Raw genomic sequence first — 7,783 nt, forward strand, 5'->3', positions numbered from 1 at the left:
CAGTCCAAGGGACTCTCAAGAGTCTTCTCCAACACCACAGTTCAAAAGCATCAATTCTTCGGCGCTCAGCCTTCTTTATAGTCCAACCCTCACATCCATATATGACTACTGGAAAAACCATAGCTTTGACTAGACGGACCTTTGTTGGCAAAGTAATGTCTCTGCTTTTGAATAAGCTATCTATGTTGGTCATAACTATTCTTCCAAGGAGCAAGCGTCTTTTAATTTCATGGCTGCAGTTACCATCCACAGTGATTTTGGAGCCCAGAAAAATAAAGTATGACACTGTTTCCACTGTTTCCCCATCTATTTGCCCTGAAGTGATGGGTCCAGATGCCATGATCTTAGTTTTCTGAATGTTGAGTTTTAACCCAACTTTTTCACTCTCCTCTTGCACTTTCATCAAGAGGCTCTTTAGTTCTTCTTCGCTTTCTGCCATAAGGGTGATGTCATCTGCATATTTGAGGTTATTGATATTTCTCATGGCAATCTTGATTCCATCTTGTGCTTCCTCCAGCCCAGCATTTCTCATGATGTACTCTGTATATAAGTTAAATAAGCAGGGTGACAATATATAGCCCTGATGTACTCCTTTCCCAATTTGGAACCAGTCTGTTGGTCCATGTCCAGTTCTAACTGCTGCTTCCTGACTTCATACAGATTTCTCAAGAGGTAGGTCAGGTGGTCTGGTATTCCCATCACTTTAAGAATTTTCTACAGTCTGTTGTGATCCACACAATCAAAGGCTTTGGCATAGTCACTAAAGCAGAAATAGATGTTTTTCTGGAACTCTCTTGCTTTTTCAATTATCCAGTGGATGTTGGCAATTTGATCTCTGGTTCCTCTGGCTTTGAACAACTGGAATTTCATGGTTCACATACTGTTGAAGCCTGGTTTGGAGAATTTTGAGCATTACTTTACTAGCATGTGAGATGAGTGCAATTGTGGGGTAGTTTGAGCATTCTTTGGCATTGCCTTTCTTTGGGATTGGAATGAAAACTGATCTTTTCCTGTGGCCACTGCTGAGTTTTCCAAATTTGTTGGCATATTGAGTGCAGCACTTTCACAGCATCATCTTTCAGGATTTGAAATAGCTCAACTGGAATTCCATCACCTCCACTAGCTTTGTTTGTAGTGATGCTTTCTAAGGCCCACTTGATTTCACACTCCAGGATATCTTGCTCTAGGTGAGTGATCACATCATCATGATTATCTGGGTCATGAAGATCTTTTTGATATAGTTCTTCTGTGTATTCTTGCCACCTCTTCTTAATATCTTCTGCTTCTGTTAGGTCCATACCATTTCTGTCCTTTATTATGCCCATCTTTGCATGATATAGTTCTTCTGTGTATTCTTGCCACCTCTTCTTAATATCTTCTGCTTCTGTTAGGTCCATACCATTTCTGTCCTTTATTATGCCCATCTTTGCATGAAATGTTCTGTTGGTATCTCTAATTTTCTTGAAGAGATCTCTAGTCTTTCCCATTCTGTTGTTTTCCTCTATTCTTTGCATTGATAGTTGAGGGAGGCTTTCTTATCTCTCCTTGCTCTTCTTTGGAACTCTGCATTCAGATGTTTACATCTTTCCTTTTCCCCTTTGCCTTTCATGTCTCTTCTTTTCTCAGCTATTTCTAAGGCCTCCTCAGACAACAATTTTGCCCCTTTGCATTGCTTTTTCTTGGGGATGGTCTTGATCCCTGCCTCCTGTACAATGTCACAAACCTCTGTCCATAGTTCTTCAGGCACTCTGTCTATCAGATTTAATCCCTTGAATCTATTTGTCACTTCCATTGTATAATCATAAGGGATTTGATTTAGATCACACTTGAATGGTCTAGTGGTTTTCCCTACTTTCTTCAATTTAAGTCTGAATTTGGCAATAAGGAGTTCATGATCTGAGCCACAGTCAGTTCCCTGTCTTGTTTTTGCTGCCTGTATAGAGTTTCTCCATCTTTGGCTGCAAAGAATATAATCAGTCTGATTTTGGTGTTGATCATCTGGTGATGTCCATGTGTAGAGTCTTCTCTTGTGTTGTTGGAAGAAGGTGTTTGCTATGACCAGTGCGTTCTCTTGGTAAAACTCTATTAGCCTTTTCCCTGCTTCATTTTGTACTCCAAGGCCAAATTTGCCTGTTACTCCAGGTGTTTCTTGACTTCCTACTTTTGCATTCCATTCCCCTATAATGAAAAAGACATCTTTTTTGGGTGTTAGTTCTAGAAGGTCTTTTAGGTCTTCATAGAGCCATTCAACTTCACCTTTTTCAGCATTACTGCTCAAGGCATAGACTTGGATTACTATGATACTGAATGGTTTGGTTTGCCTTGGAAACAAACAGAGATCATTCTGTCGTTTTTGAGATTGCATCCAAGTACTGTATTTTGGACTCTTTTGTTGATTATGATGGCTACTCCATTTTTTTCTAAGGGATTCTTGCCTATAGTAGATATAATGGTCATCTGAGTTAAATCACCCATTCCAGTCCATTTTAATTCACTGATTCCTAAAATGTCGATGTTCATTCACTCTTGCCATCTCCTATTTGACCACTCCCAATTTGCCTTGATTCATGGACCTAGCATTCCAGGTTTCTATGCAATATTGTTCTTTACAGCATCGGACTTGACTTCCATTGCCAGTCACATCCACAACTGAGTGTTGTTTTTGCTTTGGCTCCATCTCTTCATTGTTTCTGGAGTTATTTCTCCACTGATCTCCAGTAGCATATTGGACACCTACCGACCTGGGGAGTTCATCTTTCAGTGTACAATCTTTTTGCCTTTTCATACTGTTCATGGGGTTCTCAAGGCAAGGATACTGAAGTGGTTTGCCATTCCCTTCTGCAGTAGACCACGTTTTGTCAGAATTCTCCACCATGACCCGTCTGTCTTGCGTGGCCCTACACGACATGGCTCATAGTTTCTTTGAGTTAGACAAGGCTGTGGTCCATTGATCAGATTGTTTAGTTTTCTGTGATTGTGATTTCCACTCTATCTGCCCTCTGCTGGAGAAGGATAAGAGGCTTATGGAAGCTTCCTGATGGGAGAGACTGAGGGGGAAACTGGGTCTTGTTCTGATGGGCAAGGCCATGCTCAGTAAATCTTTAATCCAATTTTCTGTTGATGGGTGTTCCTTCCCTGTTTATTTACCTGGGGCCAGACTATCGTGGAGGTAGTGAAGATAGTGGCGACCTCATTCAAAAGGTCCCATGCACACACTGCTACACTCAGTGTCCGCAACCCTGCAGCAGGCCACTGCCGACCCACGCCTCCACCTGAGACTCCTGGACACTCACAGGCAAGTCTGGGTCAGTCTTTTGTGGGATCACTGCTCCTTTCTCCTGGGTCCTGGTGCACACAGGGTTCTGTTTGTGCCCTCCAACAGTCTGTTTCCCAGTCCATTAAGTCACTGCTAAGTCACTTCAGTCGTGTCCAACTCTGTGCGACTCCATAGATGGCAGCCCACGGGCTCCCCCATCCCTGGGATTCTCCAGGCAAGAACACTGGAGTGGGTTGCCATTTCCTTCTCCAATGCATGAAAGTGAAAAGTGAAAGGGAAGTCACTCAGTCGTGTCTGACTCTTTTCGACCCCATGGACTGCAGCCCACCAGGCTCCTCCGTGCATGGGATTTTCCAGGCAAGAGTACTGGAGTGGGGTGCCATTGCCTTTTCCCATTAAGTCACGGCTGCTGCTAAGTTGCTTCAGTCCAACTCTGTGTGACCCCAGAGACGGCAGCCCACCAGGCTCCCCTGTCCCTGGGATTCTCCAGGCAAGAACACTGGAGTGGGTTGCCATTTCGTTCTCCACATTAAGTCACTAGGGAAGTGTAAATCAAACCCATGATGAAATAGTATACAGCTATTAGAGTGGCTAAAATTAATTGGCCAAATAAGTGAAAAGACCGACACGTCCCTGTATTTTTCGAGAATGTGTAGACTTGAGGTTGGTCCCCTAGCAATGTGGAGAATGTTTTCTGTGAACACCACAAGCAAGCATAGACTTAAGCCCAACATATAGGCCCTTGGTTAAGTCTGTTTCAAACAGAGTCCCCTTTTGGAAGGTACACAATGGCTGGAAGTAGAAATCTGCAGGTCAAGATCATCAGTATCAGATTCAACAAAATGTGTTTACCCTGATTCAGTGTAATCTTTGTGATCGGGTTTACCCGTTTCTACCATTTTTTCCAGTAGTAAAGTATATGATTTAGGAGAAATGCTTTGACTTTGCAAGTTTGTGTGTCATGAGTGTACAAGGGCTTATAATGGTGTACACAATGCCTCCTAGAATATCTGAAGATCCGAATCAAATCTGTGAAAAGAACCAGAATTTTCTATTCCATCGCCTTTGGAGTGAGTTCTCTGCTGCCATCTTGTGGCCCTTAGAATAATAACATCTAGAGCCTTGCCTTCGGTCCAGTGACTCACCCACCCAGGTCCAGGGTTCCTCCTCCTTTGTCCCACTCAGTGGTCCCCTGGATTCTGGGTGAATACTTTCCACGCAGGATGCCAAACTGCAAAGCAGTCTATGCCTATGCTGGGAAGCTTTGAGTATGAGAAAGTTCTTTCTAATGCTCATCCAAATTCTGCCTTGGCCCAATTTCTATCCGAACTGTCCTTGTTTTACTATTTAAATTTTAAATATTTGAAGGTATCTGCTATTCCCATTTCCACACATTTCCCCAGAGACTGAGTGTTTCAGCTCCTTCATCATCTTCTCATGTGATAAATTTTCTAGAGCCCTCATCATCCTGTACTCCTCTCTCAGGTCAGGTTCCCCGGTAGCAGAGCCTGACACAGAGCTTCGACTCCAAGGGTTTACCGAGGGGAGTGTCCTCAGTGTGCACTTGTAGGGGCTGGAAGCAGGATGGGGGAAGGATGGAGCTGAGCAGGGATGGACTTTATAATTTGCGGAGGATTATTCTTGATAGTTGTCCTGACCCATCCTCTGGGATAATGTTTTGCATGAAAAAAAGAAAGGGAAGATATTACCAGCTCACTCCCAGTTATCAGTGTCTCATGAGTCTTTAATCATGGCTGCCCTTCCAAGTATATGTCAATTGTACTTTCTGCACAATATTCATAATTTCTTTGAAATAATGATCTAGTAATATCTTAAGAACTCTTTGTTCCTTTTATGTCACCTGCCTTAGTTTGGGTTTCCTCAAAAAGCAAGGACTGAGGAGCAAACAGTCTTTTAGGGAGGTGATCAGGGAGCAGAAGTGAAGGAGTGGAGACAAGGAGAAAAACTTAAGTCAAGAAGAACACAATGGACTACTACTCAGCCATAAAAAAGAAGGAAATTTTACCATTTGCCACAACATGGATGGACTTGGAAGGCTTATGCCAAGAGAAATAAGTCAGAAAGACAAACACTGTATAATATTACCTGTACGTGGAATGTAAAAACTGAAACTGATGAATATAACAAAAAAACAAGACTCACAGACATGGAGAACAAACTAGTGGTTACCAGTGGGAAGTGGAGAGGGGCACACAGGGATAGGAGATTAACAGGTGCAAACTATTAGGTATAAAATAGGGACTTCTCTGGTGGTCCAGCAGTTAAGACTCCAAGCTTCTGCTGAGGGGACGAGGGTTTAATTCCCGACTAGGGAACTAAGATCCCACATGCCATGAGGTGTGGCAAAAAAAAAAAAAAAAAGTATAAAATAAGCTACAAGGATATATTGTACAACATAGGGCATGTATTGATTTATTTTATTTTTGGTTGCACTGTGTCTTCATTGGTGTGCTCTGGCTCTCTCTAGTTGGTACTCTTCTGGTGGTGTGCCAGCTTCTCATTGCAATGGCTTCTTTTGTTGCTGAGCACTGGCTCTAGGCGCGCCGGAATTGTGACTCGTGGGCTCTGAAGCACTGGCTCAGTAGTTGTGGGCCACGGGGTTAGCTGCCTCAGGACATGTGGGATCTTCCTAGAGCAGGGATTGAACCCTTGACCCCTGCATTGGCAGGTGAATTCTTAACCACTGGACCACCGAGAAACCCTAGCCAGTATTTTATAATAACTATAAATTGAGTATAACCTTTAGAAGTTGTGAATCACTCCGTTATACACTTGTTGCTTATAAAATACTGTACATCAACTATACTTTAAAATTCTAAAAACTAAGAAGGTACATCAGCAGTGAAGGTATAATCAAGAATTTTATTTTGGTTACACTAAATTGGAAATAATTATTTAGACATCCAATGAAGAAATTAAGTGGGCACTTGACAAAAAAGAAAAAAAAAATCAGGTTATTCACAACCAATAAAATGGAGCTGATCACTGCTTAGTTTCTCCAGCAACAAGTCCCTTCTCTGACATAATGTCTGTCACCTCCCAGGTTTTCTTTTCTTTGGCGATCGATGTTAGTTAACTGGAGACTGAGCATTATGTCAGCCTCTAATTAGAGTTATTCTAAAGATAAATAGCTAGCCTTTACTGTTGGTGGCAGCTGCTTTCCAGATGCCAGAAATCACCCCTGAGATCTTTTCTTACATTAAAAAATGGTCCCAGATGCTGCTTTTCACAAGCTCCATACTTAGGTCTTTTTGGATATTTTCAATGTGTTAGTTCACAGGGTTGAAGCCATTACCATGCTCATTTATTTTTCATGGAGTGTTGTAATAGGAATCCTGGATTCAGCAAGTGAAGCGGGGAGCTGTATTAATAATGTATGTTAAGTGCAGCTGGTTGGCACTCCTGTCATCTTAACATCACTGAGAGTGTCAGAGAGGGTGAGCTTTTCAAAGAGATACTCATCGAGCCCGGGGGTGGCCATCCTGCAGAGGTTAGTTGGGGGTCACCCATCTCCCTGACAGCTTCACCTCCTCATCTAGAACATGGCTCTCCAGCAAGTCACAGAGATGGGGTTTGCACAGGCAGAAGCCGGGGCATGCAGATCCAAAAAGGCCTGATTTTCCAGGACCATGGTGGCTTCCATGGTTTCACTCAACTCATCTTGGGATGGCTTCTCACATTCTGGAAGAAGATGCTGCCGCTGCACTAATTTTGTATCTTCCAGGATGCTGGGCACCCTCAAGCTTCTCCTCGACCAACCTGAGAAGGAAATGGTCCATGCCCCCCCAAGAGCTGCATCATTGCGGTTGAACTGGAAAGCCAAGGAGAGGTAGGTGTAACACGTCTGAAGATGCAGATTCCACCCTCCACCTGGGTGGAATAATTCTAAGGAACCTGAGAGTTTCTGATTGGTCAGTAAGAACCTAAGCACACACACACACACACACACACACACACACACAAAAGGCGTTGGCTATTCCCCGGGTGCAGAGGACAGCTGAGAAGACAGTCCCAGAGGTTGTGGGTGGAAAAGAGGTTGATGGATGGCCAGAGGCCAGAAGGAGGGGCGTCCCTGGGTCTCTTCTGTCCAAACTCTGGAAGCAAGAGACAAATCCTTGGGACTAGCAGGCGCACTGCCTCTTCTATCGTCTTTATCTCTTTCGGGATCAAAACTTTCTCCTTCATGGATCATCCCAGTCAGTATTTCCACAGATTCAAGGGTCTCCCTGATGTTCCCAGGTGGCCCTAGCGGTAAAGAAACCTGCCTGCCAATGCAGGAGACATAAGAGACATAGGAGTTCGATCCCTGGGTTGGGAAATCCTCTGGAGGAGGGCATGGCAACCCACTCCAGTATTCTTGCTGGAGAATCCCATGGACAGAGGAACCTGGTGGGCTACAGTCCACGGGGTCACAAAGAGTCGGACATGACTGAAGCAACTTAGCACACATGCACGCCAAGAGTCTCCCTAAATCTTTGCTTTCAG

This window comes from Bos javanicus, chromosome 22 (genome assembly GCF_032452875.1).
Source record: "Bos javanicus breed banteng chromosome 22, ARS-OSU_banteng_1.0, whole genome shotgun sequence".
NCBI classification, from domain to species: domain Eukaryota; kingdom Metazoa; phylum Chordata; class Mammalia; order Artiodactyla; family Bovidae; genus Bos; species Bos javanicus.